Genomic DNA, 23,264 nt, shown 5'->3' on the forward strand with positions numbered 1-23,264 from the left:
TGGTTTGGCACCTGCCTTTGGCCCAGGGCCTGATTGTAGAGACCCGAGATCGGGTCCCACGTCGGGCTCCCCGCGTGGAGCCTGCTTCCCCCTCTGCCTGTGTGTGTCTCTGCCTCTCTCTCTCTCTGTGTCTCTCATAAATAAAATCTTAGGAAGAAAGAAAGAAAGAGAAAGAAAGAAAGAAAGAAAGAAAGAAAGAAAGAAAGAAAGAAAGAAAGAAAGAAAGAAAGAAAGAAAGAAGAAGGAAGGAAGGAAGGAAGGAAGGAAGGAAGGAAGGAAGGAAGGAAGGAAGGAAGAAAGAAAGAAAGAGGGATCCCTGGGTGGCGCAGCGGTTTGGCGCCTGCCTTTGGCTCAGGGCGCGATCCTGGAGACCCGGGATCGAATCCCACGTCAGGCTCCCGGTGCATGGAGCCTGCTTCTCTCTCTGCCTGTGTCTCTGCCTCTCTCTCTCTCTCTCTCTCTCTCTGAGTGTGACTATCGTAAATAAATAAATTAAAAAAAAAAAAGAAAGAAAGAAAGAAAGAAAGAGGCTGGCTGGGAGGGCTGGAGATGGAGGGGTGCTGGAGACAGACCCCTCCTGGCACTGACCTTATTGGCAGGTCGGGGTGAGGCCAAGCAGTGGTCACTGTTCTTGGCCAAGCACCTCTGTGTGATGTCAAAAACTCGAAAGCAGCAATATCGCTGGTGAGAACCAAGGTCCTGTTGTGAGAATTAACTCATTTCATTCCTGGTACCCAGGAAGTCTGGCCTCAGACTGCACTCTGGGCCCGCTGAGCGGCACCCCCTTACTGTATCCTGGACACTGGGCTGAGAGCTGGACATGCAGCATCTCCCCACAACACCCCTCTGAGGCGGGTGCTGTTGCCACCCCTGTTTTACAGGCTGGGAAACTGAGGCTTGGAGAGCCGAAGTGGTTAGAACCAGCACGTTGCAGCGTCACATCATCGATGATTCACTTGCAAACACGTGTGTGTCCCCCCCCCAGGTGGGGGACATTACATCCACGTCCTAGGGGTGACAAAGCAACACATGTGGGACCCTAACCAAAAGCCCTCACTCCGGAATGGGTATGGGAGGGTCTCAGGCTCGGCTCCATTGACACTTGGGGCCACATCATTCTTTGCCACGGGGGTTGTCCTGTGCACGTCTCGCCACCTGATACCAGGAACACTGCCCTGTCCAGTGGTGACAACCGAGCGTGTCTGCAGACACTGTCACGTGTTGTTCCCCGGGAGGTGGAAACCCCTCCAGTGGGAACCACCGGGTTAGAGGCAGTGCTTCGGCTCTGCTCTCGAGGACTGGCGAGTGAGCAGTGTGGGTGTTAAAGGTCATTCTCACGGCTGTGGGTAATGGTGTGAAGGCACCGTATTCCCCTGGCTACAAAAATTTAAGCCTTTCCACGCCCACATGAGTAGGGTGTGGGAATCTGGGGGGGGGGGGGCAGCAGCCCGATATCATCAGAAGAGGCCCTGGGGCTGCAGCTCCCATTGGGCCTCTACCACCCTCTCCCCACATGCGTGCACCTGCACACTCACGCCAGGAAGGTGAGCAGCAGCTTGCATTTGGAGAAGAGCTTGGTGGCCTCCTCGGGGTGTTTGCTGCACCGTCACAACTCTGTGTGACACCCGCCTTCTTTGCCACCCTCATCGGCAGCGAAGAGAGACCCAAAGCCAACCTACTCGTTTTAACCAAAAGAGCCTGACCATTGGGTGAACACACACTGGTTTGGGGCCACTCAACAGAGGCAGGATTCGAATCCAAACCCGAGGGCCACCCCCTGGACCATCCCCTCCCCACTGAGAGAACTACCCGAATTCTCCATAATCAGGGACACAGAGCGTCCCCCCCGCTCACCCACACAGCCTGAGAGGAGAGCAGCCTCCCCTAGGCCTAACCCGCCAGGGGCCTGAGCAAGAATGCCACTCTCCACTGCTGCCTCCAGAAGAGGCTGTCGGCACAGGGCACGGGGGCTTGGGCACGGGCCCCACGCAAATGGTTGGATTACTTTTAAAATCAGGAGAAAAGAAATGAACTTTTAGGTTAAACAGAATGCTTTATTATATGATATTGTGTATGTGTTATTATTTATATATCAATAGCATGTATTTTATTATATAATTTATCCATCCTTATACCAATTCAGCCGTAACGTACACTATTTAATTATTTCTTAGGAAGGAAGAGTCCTGCAAAGGCCAAGGTGCTGGGAGCTCAAGAAAGTCAGCAGGGGCCCTGCCCTTTGCCCTCTGCTGGAGCTCCCTTGAATCTGTCTGCCTCCAGAACAATCCGTGCCACCTCTCACCCACAGACGCCCTCTCCAGCTCCTTCCCCACCCACACCTTTCCTATTCTGATTGAGCAAACCTATCTGGCCTCCCCCCACCCCCCGCCCCATTCAACCTCCCCTCTCCCCGTGCCAGCCTAGCTTGGCCTGAATACACTTTTGACCCTCACCAAAATGTTGCACTTTGTCCTGTTCTGGCCTTAGGATGGAGAAGTTCAAACCCAGGCAGCCTGGCTTCCCTGTCAGCCTCTTCACCGCAGGCCTTCGCTGCCAGGTTTCTGGAATCTGCTGTCACTGAGCCTTCGAGCCACCCCTGCCCCTGGTCTCCCACTGAGCGCTGCTTAGATTCACCTCTTCTGGGAGGGTTGGATCCCTTCCTCCACCCACCTCACTCTGTGCTGTTCTATGGGGCGTGGGCAAGTGGGCTTGTTCGCCCTCCGTTCCCTGGGTCCTCATGAGCTCGACAGTATTTCTGTAGGTCCATTATCTTTAGAAGCTCCTCTTCTGGGACAACCAGTTCATATTCTTTTGTCCTAACTACCTAGCTTTTTCTCAGTGACTTCTAGTTTAGTCCCAGCCCCTCACTCACCTTATAAATTGTCCTAAATGATGTGTGCGTGTGTGTGTGTGTAACAGGAGCTTCAAGTATTTATGTGACCAGATCTGCCAAAATTGTCCTATGTTTTAAGAGTTTGGAACCTGCTTTCGCCACCTCTAAGATTAAGTTTCTGCTCTGACCAGTGAAGTCCAGCTCCCTGGGTGAGAATTTCATCTTCCCGTCCAGGCTGTAAAGTCCCCAAAAGTATCTCCCTCTTCCACAGGGGGCCTCGGCCAAGAGATTTCACTGTCTGCTCTGCTGCTCAGAAACACCCTGAATCTGTCCCCTCCTTTGCATCCCCTGCCCCCAGAGTCAAGCCCCCATCACCTCTCTGGTCTTCACTGGCCTCTCTGCCTCCACCTGGTCCTCTGCCCCAATCTGAAGACCAGAATGAGCTTTTAAAAGCATCCAACAGGTTTCTGACACCCCTCCCCAGGCTTGCAGCTTCTGGACGCCCCTAGAACTAAAATCTCACCCCCTGAAACTGTCCCCGGAAGGCTCTAGAGAAGCACCCGCCTGCAGAGAGGCCCTATCTAGGGGTGTCTCAGGAGGGAACCCAGACCAGGATGGTCAAAAGCTCCCAATCCACTGCCTAAAAAGGCAAGAGCTCCTCTTGTGCCCCTTTCCAACCTGAAAAAATTAATCACAACTGGGTCTTGTCCTAGTGAGGGCAGGGGGTGGGTGGGATGGGGCAGGGGCGGACTCCCAGAGTCTTCACACTATCCATCCTATTTCCACACATTTGCACCCAGCCTGTAAGGCAGGCAGGAAGAGGGGGTCAGACCCTCATCCTGTTTACAGCTGAAGTGCTGTGACTCAGAGAGGGCAAGTGGTTTTTCCACACTCACACAGCCAGGATGGGAGTGGGTAGGGGGCGGGCGGGAGGGAAATACAGGCATTCAGACATATTTTGAGCACTTGAGTAGTGAGAGGTGAGGCGACAGGCGGAACAGGGACCTGACTGGAGGACCCTGGGCAGGCGACGGGCTAGGGCTGTAACTGGGGAGCCCAGTGGGTATTAATATTTCAAGCCCACCCACCGCAGGTGCTCAAGAGCCTTCCTGTCCACAACCCAGGGTTGCCCAGCGTGGCCCCCGTGTCTGGATGAGGATCCGTGACCCAGTGGTGCGGGGTCAGCCTCCTGGAACGCCCGAGATCCCCTGCCAGCAGGCCCTGGGACTCCCGCCTTGGCACGTGGGCCGGTTGATGAGGATTGTTTGCTGATGGAGGCTGTTTACAGCACCGGAAACGGTCAAGGGTTCACCCAGAGATGAGCCATCTGGTCATCCCAAGGTAAACAGTTTACAAGGGACAAACCAAGCCAGGCTGCTGTTTCGGTTTTTCTTTCAACCATATGATGTGCCATTTCCTTTCCCTCCTGGTGCCAACTGCAGAGATGGAGGCTGTCCCGGGCACCCTGACCCCAGCTCCTGTGCCATCCTGGGGGCGGAGGAGGGGGAGCATGGGGGACGAGGCAGGAAAAGTCAGTTTTTCACAACTTTTCTTGCCCCATCCTCAGGACTGAGTGATCCTCTGCCAGATGGTTAACTCACATTGTACGGAGAGTGGATTTCCTCCCCAAGGAACAGCTTTATTTCCTAGAACCTAATGCCTTGAATTTCCAGACTCTTCAGCCTGAAATCCATTTCCTTTTGGAAGAAGACCCCCTACTGGTCTCCCCAGGTATTGCAGCCCTGCTCTAGCAGCCACTACAAATGCCCACACGGAAGGCAGTCAGAGGCTCCGTTCTGGATGTTCACAGTGAAGCCAGTGGATTCCCAGGCATGCAGGATATGTGTGTGGCTTAACGGCCTGAAATAAACAGTTTGTGCTGGAATTGCAATTCTGGAGTTTCCAAAAAGTGTTGCAAAACACTCCAGGCAGACTCCGGAGTTTGTGTACTACAAGCTGTTTATCAATTAATTCCTTCTTTGCCAAACATTCTTACTCGGCCTACTGGGAGATGAGCTTGGTGGGAATGTATCTCTGATTTTGTAATGAAAATCACCAGGGAAAGAGGGTTCACTTTGCAGAGGCTCATGTTACGGAAGATGTGGCTGGAACAGGTGGTTCCTGTAAGGACGAGGCTAGTACCAAGTTCCGAGCTCATGTAATAAGGAAGGGGACATCTGGGGACTAGGACATGGGGACTCTGCAGTGATCTGGGAGCTGCACATCTGCAGATTCACGGGGAAGGTGAGGAGTGTAAGCCTTGAGGTCAAAAAAAAAAAAAAAAGAAAAGAAAAGAAAAAAGAAAACACCAAAAACAAGTTCAAGTCCAGACTTTGCCTCTTCCTAACTCTGTGACTTAGATGAGTCACTTAATCTTCTGAGCCTCAATTTCTCCATCTGTAAAATAGGGATCATTGACGTTACCCTCCGTGACTCACTTTACAGTCGCAAGAAGGTGGCTTTTTTCTCTTTGTTGAAAAAACCTACCCATAATGTATAGCTTTGTTAACTGCTTTGTGCCCCCAGCGTTAGAGACCTGAGGAAGTGTATCAGCTTTCTGTGGCTGCTGTAACAAAATACCATACATTGGGTGGCTGAAAGCAACAGAAATGTCTTGTCTTACACTTCTAGAAGCTAGAAGTCCAGCATCAAGGTGTCAGCAGGGCCAGATCCCCTCTAAAAGCTTTAGGAAAGGGTCTCTCCTTGCCTCTCCTGGCTTCCGGGGGTGGCTGACAGTCCTCCGTGCCTCTGGGCTGGCAGTTGCCCCTCTCCAGTCTCTGACTCTGGGGTCACGCGGCCTCCTCCCCTCTGCCTTCACAAGGTGTTGCTCCCTGGACTGGGACCCACCCTAGTGACCTCATCTTGATTTGATTACATCTGCAAAGGCCCTATTTCCAAATAAGGTCACAGTCACAGGTACAAGGGGATAGGAGATCTTTTGGGGGGACACGATTCAGCCCATCACGGGTAGAACACATTTTGTTTCACTCAGCAGCTTATGAATATGTCAAGGTGGGCCCCAAGCACTGGCAGGTGGGCGGGAGAGAAGACATTAGTTCCGTACAAGAAAGCGCTAAAATGTGCTTGCTGATGATTGACAGCTGGACAGAGGGAGGGCTTTTGGGGATGGGAGGGGACAACACAGGAAATTCTCCAGGCAATGAAATTTTAGGATGGGGATTCTTTGTTGTTGTTAAAGGGTTTATTTATTTGAGATAGAGAAAGCATGAGAGGTATGGGGGAGAGAGGGAGAGGGAGAAGCAAGATTCTATCCAGGACCCTGAGATCATGACCTGAGCCGAAGGCAAATGCTTAACCTACTGAGCCACCCAGGTGCCCCTAGGATGGGGATTCTTAAATTTACTTCCAAGTATACCCCCCCGGTTGCCCATTACCCCAAATTCTGTACTCTCTCTCTTCCTGATGGCACCCCGTTTTCCTCGAGGACTTAGTCTTTGCCCATCTGCTGTAGGTCTGCGGGGCCCGGCCCAGGAGCCCCACAGCCCCCTCAGCAAGGACAAGCACGAGAGCCATGCCAGGCTAAGCAGACACAGCCTACCAGGAAAAGGAACCTGGGGGGCAGGAGGACAGGAGATAGAACATGCTGGATCTTGTTCATCCTGGCTCACTGGGGCCCCAAAGGGAATGTCTGCCGTGAGCCCACCTTGGGTTCTGGAGCTGTTGGTTTGGGTCCATTTCCAGGCCTCCCTTCTGGGACACCCCCTCTGCTCCAATAAGCCAGATTCTTTTACATGGGCTCACAGCAGATATCTCTAGAGTCTACCTCCCAGTAGGCTTGTGTCAGCAATACTTTAGGAAAAATGAAAGAATTGGAGCAGCATCCAGCACGGGATAAAAAGAAAAAAGACAGCAATTTTAGAAGAGCAGAGAATTAAAAAAAAAAAAATTAATGTGTCAGCACAGAGCTATCTAGAAGAAATGTTAAAACCTTGAAGAGATCGTGGGGGCCATGGTCCTGGGTTTCTAACTGGAGTCTCAGGCCTTGGTTTAAATATTAAAGGGGGGGTACCCCATGGGAAGTCTAGAAGATATAGGCATGGGGCGCTGACACTTGGAACATTCGAATGCCTGGCGCCCACGGACACAGGACAATGGTGATGGCTACCTGACACATTGCCCCCTGGAGCTGGGGCCCCTCGCTTTTGGCCAGCGCATCACAGCCTCAGCCAAACTGCCTCCCCCGCTGCGAGGCTGGGCCACTGCCAAGCTGGGCCCTTCCTGCACACATGCTGTTTTGATTCTGCACCCTTCAGGCTTTATTGGTTTTTCCTGCTAAATGAGGTGAGGTTCGCCCAGCCCAGTGGCAATTCCTGTAAAAGCCAGAGTTTCGATGACCCAGTGTGGCAAGTTTACAGGGAAGCACTCCCTGAAGGCTGGGCTGGTTGGAAATAATGCTTCACCCCTTCCAAGGATGGTGATGAAGTCTGAGGATCCTAATGGGAGGCAGGGATACTGTGGGCGCCAGGAGCCCTGGGCTGGGGGTCAGGACTTCAGCCCTCGCTGGGCTAGGTAGGCGTTCTCCTCTCTCTCATGGGCAAAATGGGGATGAAGCACATACCTCACAGCATTGCTGCTGGGCTCCAATGGGATTACAGATGTAGAGTCAGTCTGAAAACCACGAAGCTCTACCAAATGAGAGGAGGTACCAATATTACTGTAGCTATCGTGATCACTGTTATTAGAACTGAAGATCTTCCATGGCAGGTGGAAAATGAAGATGACCCCCAGTGACCTCTGACCTTGCAGAGTCCTTTCTCCTTTGAGTGTGGATGGAACCTGTGACTATAATGGGATGTGCCTCCAGTGATTGTGTCACCTTCTAAGGCAGAAGGGAGGCTATCTTGGATGGGCCTGGCCTTATCAGGTGAGCCCTTAAACAAGATTGATTCTTCCAGTCAAAAGAGCTTTAAAGTAGAAGAAGGATTCCGCGTGAGGGAGAGTCTCCCTTGCTGGCTTTGAAGATGGGGGTGGGTGGGAGTGGGGTGGGAGGTGTGTGGCAAGGAATACCAAGGCCTCTAGGAGCTGAGAGGGGTCCTAGCTGGCAGCTAGTAAGGAAGCAGGGACCTCAGTCCTAGAGCTACATGGAACCAAATGACACCCACAAGAGTGATCTTGAAAGTGGATCTGTCCCCAGACCCTCTGGACGAGAAGTCAGCCTGAATGATGTTTTGAATCCAGCCTTGTAAGTGCCCTCAGCAGAGGCCACAGCCACGCCCTCTTCTGCCCTCTAGAACTGCGAGTTCATACATGGGGATTGTGTTAAGCTGCTGGGTTGTGGCGATCTGTTACACAGCACGAGAAAACCAACATGCTCCGTCAAGGAACCTTAAAATGGAAAGCTCCCAGGGTGCCCAGTGGTGGGAGACAAGGTTCAGATCCTGACGGTACAGCTCACGGGCTGTGTGATGTTGGCCGCACTACCTCCCTCGCCTCCCAGAACCTGTTCCCCCATCTGTAAAACGGGGATGGAAATTAAATGTGCATCAAGCATCGGAGCAGGGTATGTCATAAGGGCACGGAGTAAATGCTCAAGAAACACGATCTGTGGGACGTGTTCACGATTACAAATCAGCTGATAGCTAACAACAGTGCACCTGTGGTCTTCAGAGCCACACAGGACATGGGAATGAGCCCTGACCCAGTGTCCTGGGAGTTACAGGGCCCTTGGGGAATCAGGACCCTGAAAGCCACAACTTTGGACACACAGTAGGTGATGCTGCACAATATCCTTGGCGGATACAGAGAGCCGTAGTGTCGTTCCCTCCTCAAGATCCCCTTTGCACTGGCTTTTCTGAGGAGGAATTCTGCTGCTCAGCCTCAGTCTCATTCTGTCCAAGGGAAGCCCGAGGCCAAGGCCTTATCTTTGGAAGAGGCTGACCCTGGACCCAGAGAGGACAGGGGTGGGGGAGGTCCAGTCTCCCAGTTCTATTGCTGGCAGGTGCCCTCGCCAACCCCACTACACCCCCAAACTCTCCCAGACTCTGAGTCCCACAGCCCCACCGACTGCTCCTGTGGTTCTCCCCCAAACTCAGCGCAGTCCCAAGCCAGGGCCACCCACCCACACGCCCAGATTAAATCAGTCCTCCCGCCTCTCTGTTCCCTTGGACCCCGGTTTGGCAACGCCCGGCAGTGGAGACCATACATTTCTAATTAAATGCCACTAGACTGCTTTCCCAGCAAATCAAATTCACAACAAGATGCCCTTTCACCCCCACTCGGATGACCATGACCTAAGCCACGGACAACAAGCACCAGCGAGGATGTGGAGATTGGAGCCTCGGCCACCGCCGGTGGGGATGTAGCAGGTGCAGCCACCTTGGAAGACAGTTTGGCCATCCCTCTAGTGTGGAGCACAGAGTTACAAGTCGGCTGGGCAATTCCACTCCTCGACGTACACCAGGGAGAAATGAAAACATCTGTCCACACAAGACCTGCACGCAAGTGCTCATAGCAGCGTTACTCTCCACGGCCAAGAAGCCAAAACTACCCAAACGTTCATCAGCCGACGAGGGGATAATGAAACGTGGTGTATCCATACGACGGGATATTAGTCAGTCATGTAAGGAAATGAAGCAGTCATCTATGTCGCACTATAGATGAATCTTGAAAACATGATGCTGAGTGAAAGAAGCCAGACACAGAAGGCCATATATTATATGATTCCATTTCTATGGAATGTCCAGAATAGGCAAATCCATAGAGACAGAACATAGATTAGTGGCTGCCAGAGGCTGGGAGCAGAGGATTGGGGGGCAGGTGACTGCTAATGAGGACAGGGTTTTGTGGGGGGGGAGCAGCAGAAGTGTTCTGGAATTATGTATGTATGTATGTTCTGGAATTAGATGGTAGTGATGGTTGCACAACTTTGTGAATAGGCTTAACTGTACACTTTAAAAGTTTGAATTTTAGGGGGACCTGAGTGGCTCAGTAGGTTAAACATCTGCCTTCGGCTCAGGCTGTGATCCCAGAACTGTATGGGGCTCCCTGCTCTGTGGGGTATCTGCTTCTCCCTCTCCCTCTGCCCCTCCCCGCTGCTCATGTTCTCTCTAAGTAAATAAATAAATCTTTAAAAATAATTTAAAAAATAAAAATGTGAATTTTATGGCATATTGGTTATATCTGCATTTAAAAAAATAGGTTGATAAAAGTTTTGATGGCTTCTCGCAGGCTACATGACCTTGCGCAGGTGACTTGGCCTGAGCCCTGAAGGTCCCCATCTGTAGAATGGGACCCTAACAACAGCGCTACCTCGCAGCTCTGCTGAGGTTACATGAGAAGATACAAGAAAGCAGTGCCCCAACGAAGGGAAGCTTTAGAACTTGTGTTAGGATTAGTCACTGGACTAGCATAAATTTGGGGTGGTTTCCTAAGGCTCCCTCGTCCAGCGACTCTGCTCCCTTATTATTCACATGCCGCCTGATGTTCCCACTGTTCCCTATAACACCCTGCATGTCCTTCATGGGCAGGTGCAGGCTTGCCCTTGCCTTCAGCCGTGTCCCCAGCAGCGCCTCTCCTGGGCCCCCTGCTCTGATCCACCCTAGCGACGGGGAGCGCCGTCCTCTTCCAGGGGCCCCTAAAGGGAGTCACTGGTGGCAGGCTGAGTCCCACCCAAAAGGTTTCTTTTTTTTTTTTAATTTTTATTTATTTATGATAGTCACACAGAGAGAGAGAGAGAGGCGGAGACACAGGCAGAGGGAGAAGGCAGGCTCCATGCACCAGGAGCCCGACGTGGGATTCAATCCCGGATCTCCAGGATCGCACCCTGGGCCAAAGGCAGGCGCTAAACCACTGTGCCACCCAGGGATCCCCCACCCAAAAGGTTTCTTTTTCTTTTTTTTCACCCAAAAGGTTTCTTTTCTCGAGCCGGGCTCTGAGCAACATGAGGAGGATCAGGTCTTATTTTCATGTGTGAAGTGCATCCCAAACTTCACTCATTTATCGCCTTCCCAACTTCCCCACGTCCCCACACTGGAGTACCACCTGTGTTACAAGTTACTGGATGCTTTCTGTAAATCAACTCGCTTATCAAAAAAAATAAGCATATATATATTTTTAAAGTTTTAATTTATTTATTTGACAGAGAGGGAGAGAGAGCACAAGCAGGAGGGGCGGCAGGCAGAGGGAGAAGGAGAAGTGGGCCCCGAGCTGAGCTGGGAGCCCAACATGGGGCTTGATCCCAGGATCGTGGGATCATGACTTGAGCTGAAAGCAGATGCTTAACCAGCATCTCCACCCTGGTGCCCCCCCAAATAAGCATATTTTGGAAGGACAATGTTATCACTACTGTAAACAAAAAGCCAGCATCATTCTCCATCAGTAAGAATGTAACCAACTGGGAGATATTCGCACTGAACGCACAGCCATGTCCAAGTGCAGGTAGGCACGTTGCCTGCAAAGCCTGTTCTTTCGAGGTCGGGGAGATTAGTATTCTTAGCGAGGCATTAAAGACCATGCTAACAACAACAAAGACTTTCTCCTTGGCATAATCGGGACTGAGAGGTCATTGAAAGAGGACTTACGTGATCCGTGAGTCATTGTTATTAACGCCTGCCCCTCCTGAATCATCCTCCCTCCTCTCCTGCAGCCTGTGGACTAAAATATCACCTCCTTATGAGGCTTTTCCTGGCCCCTCATCCAAGAGGCACCAGCCCTGCCCCCCACCATTTTCCCAATTCCCTGTCTCTGTTTTATCTTTCTTTTTAGCTTTTACATCCTATTCACTACATCTTCCTTGTCTTCTATTCCCCCAGCTAGAACGCATGCCCTAACGGACCAGCTCTCCCCAGGGTAAATACCTACTGAATGAATGGGTGCAGAGATGACAATGGGTTCTGTGCCTCCAGAGACTTCATACTGTCTTACGCTAGCTTCGTACCAAATCTTGACCCTTGGGAGGCAGCCCTACAAATGATTGTTGAGTGTGCAACTGAGTGAATGAATGAAGTTTTGCCTGGGTAGTGAAGCTCCCAGTTTTGTTTTGTTTTTTTGTTTTGTTTTGTTTGTTTGTTTGTTTTTTGAGATAACTCAGGCTTCTCCATGTGTCTATGTTTCTGAAGGCTCTGATACTAAATTCTTCCTGCAGACTGTCTCCAGGACCGAAAGAACGGAGCCTTTGCCAAGAAAAGGGGCTGAATTCTCAGGCCTCCAGTCGAGAGCAAATAGAGCTGGTTTCCCAGGATAACCAAGTTAGGGACCCTCAGAAGTTGTGGGAGCTCAGGAGGCGTGGGGAGAGCATCCTCCAGAGACAAACTCCTTCTTGCCCTCCCTGGCCAGCACCCCTGGCGCACTGCCGCGTGGGAGAAGCCAGCCAGACACGCAGGCAGGCCCGCTGCAGTCACTAAATGATCCTAAGTACATCAAGATGGGCGCCCTGACGCCAGCCACTCTGAGCGGGTCTGGAATGAATTGGAGGGTTGTTAAGATCGCCGACTTAAGCCTCTTCTCACAGGAAAAATATTTATTTCACTGAGCTCTGCTTTTTTGGAAAGCTGTGCCTGTAACCGTCCACATCGATCTAGCAGAGTTTTGGCTACTGCTGGCTTTGTCTCCCCTCCTGTGTTGGGCCCTGCGTGTGTGTGTGTGTGTGTGTGTGTGTGTGTCCATGATCATTAAGCAATCAGCCAAAAGACACAGCCAGGACACTCTGCTCTTCTTCAACTGGAAAAAAAATGGACGCAAACTGAGTTCGTGGCATGAGACACAAGACATGCATGTTTTATCATCAAAGATGCCTGTTTGCAAGACGCAACTGCTTTTTTCTTTCTTTTTAAATCGAACATGCTCATTTTTTTTCCTCTGGCTTAGAGAAAAAATACAGACCAATTCGAGGAGGAGAATAGGTATTCCCATCCTTCCGAGGTGCCACAATCAGCCTTTAGTGCAATATTTCCCATTGCTTTTCTACTCTTAGAGCTGAGGGCCTGGATTTGAATCCCAGGTCTGCCACTTGCTGGCTCTGCAAACTGGAGAGCCATGGGGCCTCTGTTTTCTCTTTCTAAGATGGAGTAATAATAGACCTTTAAGTTGTTAGGAGGAATAAGTGAGCGAGAATAGATACAGAGCTTAGCAGAGTTTCTGGCACATAGTAAATGATCCATAAATGGTACCTATTTTATAGGAGGAATTTGTACATTATTACACATCTCACTATACCCCAACTGCACTGACAAATGTTACTTTTTAGTCATTGCTAATTTGTCATCCCATTCTTTAATTTGCATTAAAAAAAAATTTCACCCACTATTTTCCTAACATTTTATTAGCTACACTGTTGAATGTTTACTGTATGCCAAGCACGGGCTAAGGGTCTCCATAAAATATTTTCTTCTCACTTCTGGTTTATACCCAGACTTGAACAGATATTTATACACCCATGTTCACACCAGCATTACTCACAATAGCCCAAAGGTGGAGCAACCCAAGTGTCCATCAACAGATGAACAGATAAACAAAATGTGGTCTATCTGCACAATGGAATACTGTTCGGCCTTAAAAGGAAGGGAGTTCTGATACAGGCTACAACATGAATAAACCTTGAGGCCATAATGCAAAGTGAAATAGGCCCGTCATAAAAGGACACATGCTGTATGATTCCTCCTGTATGGGGTCCCTAGAGCAGTCAAAGTCATAGAGACAGAAAATAGGATGGCGGCGGGGGGGGGGGGGGGGGGGGGCGGCGCCTGGGTGGTTCAGTCAGTTAGGTGTCTGTGACTCTTGGTTTCGGCTCAAGTTGTGATCTCAAGGTCATGAGATCAAGCCTCTTGTCAGGTTCAGGCACTGAGCAGGGAGCGTGCTTGAGATTCTCTCTCTCCCTCTCCTCTGCCCCTTCCCCTGCTCGCACGTCTGTGCTCGCCCGCATGTGTGCACAAGTGCACGCGCCCTCTCTCTCTCTTATAAATCAATCAAGCAATCAATCTTAAAAAAAGAAAGAAAGTAGAAAGGTGGGAGCCAGGGAGGAGGATTGAGGAGTTAGTGGTAAATGGGGACAGAGTTTCCGTTGGGGGAAATGACAAAGTTCTGGAGGTGGATGGTGGTGATGGTTGCACAGCAACGTGAATGTGCCGAATGCCACAGAACCATACACTTAAAAACACATAATGTGGTGAATTTTACGTTATGTATATTTTACCAGAACAAAAAAGTCTTGGTCAATCTACTTAAGGTAGATGTTTTTATTAACCACCGCCCCCCACACCTCCATTCTTTAAAAGATAATGAAACAAAGGCTCAGAGAGGTCAAACGCATTCCCAGAGTTACACGGCTTAGAAGCAGTAGAGACAGGCCTAGGTGCCAGGGCTTACTCTCCAAGCCCACGTTGTGCTGTAAGAATTCTGTGGAGTCAGAAGGAAACCAACCCAAGGTAACATGGCAGGCAGAGTTAGCAGCGCCAAACTGGCCCTCAAGGTTCAGAGTTCAGTTCTAAATTTGTTCTCTGACCTTCTTGTGGGTGCTAAATTTGGCCAAACAAGTTCTTCCAGCTTAATCGATGACGTGAGTGCATTGTTTTGAAGATCAAACCTCTTTCCTGGTATGAAAATAATAAAATCATGCAGATTTGTTTGAAGAAGCCACCTTGCCGCCTGTCGGCAGCCCTCAGGAGAGTAACCCTGGACTCGCTGAGAGTGGAGACACATAGCAGAGCCTGAGTAACAATGTCTCCTCCTGAATGAACCAAAAACGGAGCCTCAGGAAATAGCGAGGCAAAAAAAAATGCTAACCAGAACCAAACTTTAAGTTTTCCTGAAGTTATTAATTAAGAACAAAATAACACTCTTCGGATAGCCTCCAGTCCAGGGAGGAATTTGCAAGGGTTGTCCCCACTTCTCTGGGAGGTTTCGGGCTGCCTGGTCCATGACCCCTTGTCAGATACCCTGCCTCTATTGAGGTGGAACAGACATGTGATCCTTGTGGTCTGGCCGACGATATCTGAACAAGCGTTGGACACTGGACCCTGGAGAGAACATTCACTCACTGGCCAGAAACAAGACTTCTGGTGCTTGACTCAAAAGGATGAATCTGGACATCAGATTCCCTCCCACAGGAATATGAACCAAGAGACAATGGAAAAGCATTCCAGTTGGAACAGATACTTGAGCTGAAAGACTGTGGATATTTGGGGTTGGGGTGGCCATTCCAGGGGCATAAGCACACAGATGTATGTAGAAAAGGGGTAGGTGCTATGGCACTCTGGATCCCAGTGAAAGCACTGAGTGGCTGGATCAAACTTTATCTGAAACCCACCCTACCACTGACTTTTCCATTACATGAGCCAAAAAAAATCTTTCTTCAAATTACTTTTGTTAGGTTTTCTGTTTTTTTATTTTTTAATGACCAAAAGGAACAGCTCTATAACCTCCTAACATGTCCCATTTTTACCTGAAACCGTCAGAGTTAGATGTGCGACATAGAACCCAACAGACCACACCAAAGTAGGCAGAAGCGCTTTGGCAGAGTTTAGGATTCAAAGCAGTGTCCCCGTGCATCCCAAGTGACGCAAGTTCCCCTTCTCTGGTCTGAAGCCCTGGTATGAGGGGCGAGAAGGTTAAAACTTTGCTGCAGGGACATGCTGTCCTCACGACGACCCCTTCTCAGCCTCAGAACTACTGTTACCAGAATCTCTCTGAAGGTCCTGGACAAAGGATGAAGCCAGGAACTCCTGAGGCTGAGGGCAGGTCCGGAGCCTGGGAGAGAAGGGGCAGGCTGGGGCTGGGGCAGACCTAGGTCTTCCGTTTCCCGTGGGCCTCTGCAGCACAGCTGTCGGCCACAGGGGGTTAGCCAGCCCTGGGGACAAGCGGCATTCAGAGGATAGGGAGCAACCAGGGCTAAAGGCACTGCCGGAGACAAGCTGAGGCTCATCGAGGCCGAGGGGCCTAGCAGTAAGTGCCCGCCCTGGGCCTGGTCGGGCGTCCCATGGCTCGGAAGGTGGCACCATTTCCAAGTCACCGCAGCGAAGCTCCAGCGACTCAGGCTTCGGCAGTGGCCACATCTGCCCTCACATTTCCCCTCCAGCTGGTTCTGCCATCAGCGGCCCCTCCAGAGCCTCCCTCAGACAGAGCCTGACGGCTGATGAGGAAGAGGATCAGTCACAGACTCGACTCTCCCTCCGGCCTCTGTCCCACCCGCCGGAGGCGTGGGTGTGTCCAGCCCACCTGGGAGCATCTGCTTTTGTCATCAGACAGGGCTGCCTTGACGAGGACCAGACCGCCCCCCCCCCCCCCCCCGAAGAAGGGGAGAGCCAGAGAAATTAAATTTCCAAAAGGAAAGAAGCAATGATCATTGGTCACATCTGTGAAATCAGGGTGCTTCTCAAGGGCCAGGGAGTCCCCAGGCCTCAGTTTAAGTTCACATGGTGGACGTCATAGGTGTTGTCCGAGCCCTGGGGGAACTGCTGTATGCATCGAGGCCCAGCACCCGTGGGTGGTTCCCCCTCCAGGGTCCACCCAGGATCCTCCTCTCAGACGCCCCGTCACTTCCACCAGGAGGTTCCTACTGGTTTTCATGGATCCCCAGAGGACGCAGCTACACCGAGACCCGGTATTGACTGGAGTTCTCACCCCCCTCTTCACTGGCTGTGCCTCGGTGGGGGGGCATTCAATCTTTTTTGAGGTTCAGTTTTCTCACCTGTACATTGGGCTGGGGGGCTTGTCTTAGCCCAGAAGTTTGCAGACTGTCGACTGCACCTGTCTTTGGGCCATGAGCTCAACAGAGGGAGTCGTGACAGTCACGACATTCATTTATGCTACTCAGGCTCCACGGTGACAATTTCCCAAGTGCACACCCCATCGTTTCTGGGAGTGAGCTGAGGGCAGGAACCCCACGTGCCTCTCTGTTCCCACCCAGCACCTTGCATGAAGCTGCTGTTGGGAACGATCTACGGAAAGGTTCTCAAATGACTCACACACTCTGTTCTGTTCCTTTTCACGATAGCCACCAGCCCATGGAGGCAGCTCAGTCAGAACTGGGGTCAGGCGGACCTGGCCTCGAGCCCAGCTCCACCCTTACTCAAGTGTGGCCATGGGTAGCTCTGTTCCAAGCCTCTGGTCCTATCTGTTCCTGGGGAATAATTGTCCTGTGAATCTGAATTAAGATAACATGTGCAAAGCTCTTGGCTTTGTGAGAGGCACACCGCCAGCCCCATGTCAGCCCACTACAATTATTAGGTCCGTATATCGTGTACACTTGCAAAAGGCTCCTCGGGGTCAGGACACCCCTTAACTTCCTCCAGTCAAATCATCAGGTTGTTTGGGGCACCTCTTCCTCCTCCGATTGGATGTAGCGGAGTTGGGGGAGTGATAGCTTGTTGGGGCTTTCTCCCTGCTTCCTGGCTTCCCTAGCCTGCTGGTCAGGCTTTGTCTTCCCCTCCAAGACAACCCCGCACCCAACCCCAAAAGGGGTACCTTCAGCATCACCCCCATTTGAGAATGTGAGCCTAGGAGGGCATGTTTCCCAGTTTTACCACATTTAAAGTAGACCATGCAAAAGCCCACTGAGATGTCTGTGGAAGGACCTGCTGTTTGACTGGTGGGTTCCCCGTGCCTCACCCTGCCCGGCTGCCCCCAGGGCCGCACTCAGCTCCAGACAGCGCTCAGCAAGAGAGGTCAGCGGCTAAGCTCTCTGGCTTTCCTCTGACCTCACGTCTGTTTGTTTTTCATGTTCAGCAGCTGTCTGCAGTGGAAATCTCCACTAAGGGACAGACCTCGTCTCTGTGCTAGAAGCAGGAGAATGCCACAGGAAAGGCGGCTGCCCGAGTCAGGAGGGCTGGTCACCGAGTTCCTACACGCCACTGGGGAACCAACCCTCAGAGCTTCTGTTTTCTTATCTCCGTGGGCTGAGAAGAGAACTTGCAGATAGGCCTTGGCTCATGTTCTAACACCACCGGTGGACACAGGTTGCTTCTGGCGTGGCGTTGAGATTCTGAGGCCGTGTTTGGGCTCACTAGGAAACGGCGTTGAGGTGGATTAGCCATGTCTTCCACAAACTGAAGGGTGGGAAGGATGGTATATTTGGCGTCACATAGTTGCCACCCCAACCCAGGTGCTCTGTAAAGTTCCTCAAAGCTTGAAATGGCTCAGTCCTAAGGTCTCACAGGATCATACAAAACTTAAGAAGATCTCTCTGTTGATTTGACCTTTATTCTAATAGTGCCACGGGCTTCTCATGGTGAACACTCCCTTACCACTTTGCACTGCTCACCGTTAAGGCCCATTCAAACTGCCACATCCTTCTTGCCACCACGACGGGTTCAGCCAAGGGGATCTGCGCCAGGCCAGGTCACTGAAAATCAGCCCTACGATCCTCTACTCCCTCTCACCTGACTGGATCCAGCCATACCTGACACTAAACCTAATTCTAAATTTTTGAGTTGTAGGAGCCAAAGCATTCTTCTCTTCTTCTTCTTCTTCTTCTTCTTCTTCTTCTTCTTCTTCTTCTTCTTCTTCTTCTTTTTTGCTTAAGCAGCATGAATTGGGCTTTCACCACTTATAACTCACGGAGTCCTAATGCACAGATTCTTTCTTCTTCACAGGCCCCAAATTAAAGACCAAAAAAGGGTTTGGCTAGTGTGACAGTGAGAACCTTTGGGCCTTTGTTTTTGTTTCCGTGTCATCCAGCCAAGGCAAGAGGCCTAGAATGCAGAGACCTGGGAGACACCTGCTGAGGGGTCCCTGTGGTAAGATAGCCTCTATTTTGACAAGTAGAACCTAAAAGGGGGCAAGTTGTCTGGAATATCTTTTTATCCCCTTCAAAATGTAGTTTTCATGAATGCTTTCTCCTTAGCTTCCTGATGTACTGAATCTAGCTTGGCTGAATTTTGTTTAAAAATGTGGGCATCAATCATAAATACCCTTGGGAGAGAACATTAACCATCAACTAGCAACATTAGCGTCCCTCCGCCCCACCCTGTCTCCTGCAGTTAAATGGACTGGAACCTCTCCACCTTGTCCCAGGAGGAACCTTTCCTGCCTGTCCTAGAACATTTCAGAATGGGCTTCTGCCGTAAGTTTTCACATATCATCACACAGCTCAGCTTCCTGGCCCGACTCCTCTGCAGTGAGGGGCAGGCAGGGACCACCACAGGGAACTAACAGCTCTGAGCATTTCTGGAGTCTGGCTCTTGAAGTTTTTTTCTGGGGCAAATTCTCCTTTCCCCCCACCCCCACCTCCCACCCCCATTCGGGAACCTGAAAGGCCCAGCAGCAACTGGAGCATAGGGAAGGCTTTGATGTGGGATAGACCTGGGGACAAAACCTAGTCTGCCAAATTCTTGCTGTGTCATCCTGGACAAGTTGCTTCACCTCTCTGAGTCCCAGCTTTCTATAAAATGCGGATGGTAATACCACCCACTGTGTCGAGCCAGTTCTGAGAATTCAATATTCTAACGCTTGCCGGACATAGTCCATGGTAGTTATAGTATTAGCACTCGTGGTTTTCTCATTTAGATCGGCTTAGACCAGGGCAGGAAGGAAAGAGGATAGAGAAGAGAGAGATTGAGAGCAAACAACCTCGGGATTTCTGCATCATTCAGCCATAGAAGTCATGACCCTCCCTCTCAGCCGCCCTAGTTGGAGACCGTCCCTTGTCAGCATGCCTGGCCACCCTCTGAAGATCTGTCTGCTTTATCCTTTCAGAGGGGAGGGATTGATTTTTCTTCCCCAGGGAGGGCAGTCTGACGCTGACCCTCTACCCAGGTCCCAGAGTCTGCAGACAGGGACTGAGCAGTGACAGAGGCTCAGCCCCCCGAGGCCATGGCGCTTTGTCACAGCACCTGAACAGACCGAGACCATTGTTACACACTCACTGCTCTCAATGTTTCTCCTTCAGCACATATACCACAACTCTAATTAAGTGTGCGATCATTTCCGTAACAAGCAATGGTTTGAAAAACACGACTGTGCTTTCCCCTTTGCCTCTTTAGGTAAACAGTCCTTCCCCTTGGTCCTCAGATATCCATCTGCCTGGGGAAGACGTGCATTCACACAGAGGAACGAAAGGCAGGATGGTGGCGATATTCAGTTCCTCGTAGTCAAAGCAGATTTTGCCACAAGACAGCGGACTTAAAAGTCACCACTGTGAGAAAACATTTTTTAAAAGTCTTTTAGGGGGCAGCCCGGGTGGCTCGGCGGTTTAGTGCCGCCTTCGGCTCAGGGCCTGATCCCAGGTTACTGGGATCAAGTCCTGCCTTCCGGCTCCCTGCATGGAGGCTGCTTCTCCCTCTGCCTGTGTCTCTGCCTCTCTCTCTCTCTATGTGTGTGTGTGTGTGTGTGTGTGTGTGTGTGTGTCTCAAGAATAGATAAAGAAAATCTTTAAAAAATAAATAAAAAATAAAAGTCCTTTAGGTGCCAACATACATAGCAAAGGCATAGCACTTTCCCACACTGTTAAAAAAAATAGAGGTCTCCCTTTACCACCCGTGCCCCCAGGCCTGCTATCTTTGGCAGAAGGACCACATGCATAGAAGAGAGGACATCCCTCTATCCCTCTCTTGGCTTCAGCCCAGAAAGCACAGGGGCATACAAGAGGGTGCTGGTGCAAAGTAGGGACCCAAGAGCTACCTGGGTTCAAATCCCAGCTCTGCCACTTAAGAGTTCTGTGACGGGGAGCCAGTTATGTCACGTCTCTGTGCCTCAGTCTCCTCATCTGTAAAATGGGACTCAGTACTTCCTCACAGAGTTGCTACGAGTGTTGCGTGAGATGCTTAGTGTAGATTCAGGTGTTTTCTAAGTATCAGCTACTTCTATTTTGTTATTTATTTATTTCATTCGTTTGTTTAGTACAAGCAGAGCCAGCTAGAAGGCAGGGATTTGCACTGACCCTCTGGAGGCTCAAGGAGGAAGCTGGATTGAGACCACTGCTCACCAGTTTAAGTTGGGGGGACCATGCAAATGCCCCAGGTTGGATGGAAGGAAGGAAGCCTTGCCCGGTGTTGCACTTTTCCGGGCTCCACAGGGTCTTCCACCTAAGGGACATCCCTTTTCCTAGGGGACACTGTGTGAGGATGGTGGACAGCCCCAGCGGGGGCCAGATGCAGCGGAGTTGAGGGCTCTGAGCCAAGGAAGAGACAAGTCAGCCAGGCAGGGCTCCGGGCCCAGAGCACGTGTTCCTCCAGCCGCCAGCGCCAGAAAGGCCAGCAGTGGTCCCGGGCCATGGACGTGGCTGGATGCCCCGCGTCCTCCCCATCCACCCGGGAGCCTCCGGGGGGCTCCGGACCCCACGCCACCGGGGGGGGGGGGAGGCGCTGAGGATGGAGCAGAAGGAAATCTGAGACTGAACATTACCTGAAGACCTACGGCACTGGATCGGATTAAATTGGCCAGATCGGACGAAATCTCGTGTTCCTCCTCGTTGCCCTGGGTTTGTGAGCAATCCCAGCTCAGTTACAGGAAGCAATGAAAAGGCATTTCTTTCTTTTTCCTGCAGAGGCACGTGATGGTGGGTAGAGATGCTGCCTGCGGCCCGGCCACCAGCGTGCGGCTTCCGGGACGGCACCGCCCCTGTCCGAAGCGCGAGGGGGCTCCCCGGGGGCTCCCGGACCCCCCCAGCAGGCGAGGGCGCCATTCGATGCTGAGTGGCGGCCGACAGGTGGCCCGGGGCCGGGGGCACACAGGGGGGCCGCCCGCCGGGCCTTCCGCTCCTCTTCAGCGCGAGCGGGCCCCACCGCCTGCCTCCCACTGGGAGAAAGCCACGCAAGGGGCCAAAAGGGACGCGCCGCCACCTCTGCCATTGGCCGCTGGCTCCTGCCCACCTGCGCACGCAGGTGCCTGCCCCCGCGCCTGCGCACACACGCCTGCCCCGCGCACGCCTCACGCACATACGTGCACCCCCCCGCCCGCGCGCGCACGTCCACACGTCTGTCCACACGCATGCGCGCGCATGCGCCGTCCGGGCTGCGTCGCTTTGAGGAGGCAAGCCGCCACGAGGGACAGGGCCCCGTGCTGGGGGCCGCGGGACGCCCCCTCCCTCCCCGAGGAGAAGGGACCCCTGCCCCTGCCCCTTGAGGCGAGCGGAGCCCCCTCTGCCCCCGGACACCTGGCGCGCCTGTGACAGCCTGACGCCGAGGGCCCGGCCACCACGCCCGCACCCTGACCTGCAGAAACCGTAAGATCTTGGACAGGTGTTGTTTTCAGGCGCTGAGTGATGGGGCCATGTGTTACTCGGCGCTCGGTGACTAATCCGGCCCCCTCGTCATCTCTGTGCCCCTGAACCAGCGGCTTCACATCCGTGTGTGTTCCGTGGTCTCAAAAAAAGGCGCATAGTAGCGGCACCCCCACCTTACGGGGTCGTTGCGAGGACCGAGAAAAGGGACATACGAATGAATGTGAACGGGACAGCTGGCTGGAGCAGGAGGATTAGAGAATCAGGAAGTGAAGCCCACCCCGCCACCCCCCGCCCGGCTCCCGGGGTGGGGGTGCGGGTGCGGGAGGGCGGAAGCAGGGCAGGGCGAAGCTGTAAAGAGCCCTCACTGGGTAGCTGCCACAAGGCCAGGTGCCAGCTGGAACCCCCCACCCCCCCCCCACACACACACCACCTCCACCCTCACCTCATCACCTGGACTTTCTCCTAAGGCTCTAAAGGACCAGTGCTCAGCGGCGTCTGGCTGGCTCAGTCAGTGGAGCATGCAGCTCTTGATCCCGGGGTCATAAATTCGAGCCCCATATTGGGTGTAGAGATTACCTAAAAATTAAAACAAAGGACCAATGCTCAGAGCTGCCTGCGCACGGTCAGGGTGCCCAAAGGCATTCTCTGCTCTCCACCCGGCCATCCCTACGCTAGGTTCTGCTATCCCTTCTTCATGGATTATACGTTCCCCACGGGGCCGCTGTTGCCCAAAAGCTGGCCAGGCTTGGTGCCATGGAGACAAGCAAGCCAACAGCCACAGCATCTGATAGCTCTAGAAACTGACCCTCGTGGGAGAGCCACAGCCAGCTGGCATGAGTACCATGAGCCGGCCACGGCTCCTGAGCAGTCAGTCCTGGGGGAGACAGGGATAGAGCGGAGGGGTCAGGCTTCAGCCTTCACATGTAACGATGCCTGATTCCAAGTCAGAACAGATTTTTGACTTGGATGCACGTCCAGCCCTCCCTGCCCTAGGTCTGTGTGATCCCCAAACCTGAGCTGGACCCGCTGTGCTGCCACCTCTGAACTACCACCCCAGTTTTGAGGGCCCAGAGATGCACACCAGTACATCTACCCCGTCATCTCATTTGGGGTTGGAGCCACTTAGGCAGAAGGGCCATGGGGACCACACAGCCCTTGTCTGTCCTTCTTTTGCTTCTGAGCTGGGGATGTGAATCAGACCTTTGATGTCCACAGGCATGCAGAGTGGTTGCCAGCCCCTGGGCAGCCCACCTGTAAGGGAGGTAGTGGCTCGTGGTAACCCCAGCCCTCCTCATGGATCCTCCCCAATCAAGCTAA

The 23,264-nt window shown here is 52.2% G+C and overlaps 1 protein-coding gene and 1 long non-coding RNA gene across 8 annotated transcripts in view; one reads left to right on the top strand and one right to left on the bottom strand.

Moving 5' to 3' along the window:
* RIPOR3 (RIPOR family member 3) overlaps positions 1–23,264 on the bottom strand; it is a 73,729-nt gene that overhangs the window by 36,850 nt on the left and 13,615 nt on the right. For 2 of the 7 annotated variants that reach the window (XM_038572583.1, XM_038572589.1), the window contains exons 2-4: positions 22,390–22,523; positions 21,937–22,120; positions 21,128–21,263 (exon numbers count right to left, since the gene is read on the bottom strand). The exons of 1 other annotated variant lie outside the window; for it this stretch is intronic. The gene's annotated coding sequence lies outside the window, so the exon portion shown is untranslated. The remainder of the gene's footprint in view (positions 1–21,127; positions 21,264–21,936; positions 22,121–22,389; positions 22,524–23,264) is intronic. 4 more of the 7 variants (XM_038572584.1, XM_038572585.1, XM_038572587.1 and 1 more) reach the window with 4 other exon arrangements.
* LOC102152749 overlaps positions 21,741–23,264 on the top strand; it is a 41,340-nt gene continuing 39,816 nt past the window's right edge. Inside the window, exon 1 of the long non-coding RNA XR_005377974.1 lies at positions 21,741–21,947. This is a non-coding gene — a long non-coding RNA (uncharacterized LOC102152749). The remainder of the gene's footprint in view (positions 21,948–23,264) is intronic.

This window comes from Canis lupus, chromosome 24 (assembly GCF_011100685.1).
Source record: "Canis lupus familiaris isolate Mischka breed German Shepherd chromosome 24, alternate assembly UU_Cfam_GSD_1.0, whole genome shotgun sequence".
In the NCBI taxonomy this organism is placed as follows: Eukaryota; Metazoa; Chordata; class Mammalia; order Carnivora; family Canidae; genus Canis; species Canis lupus.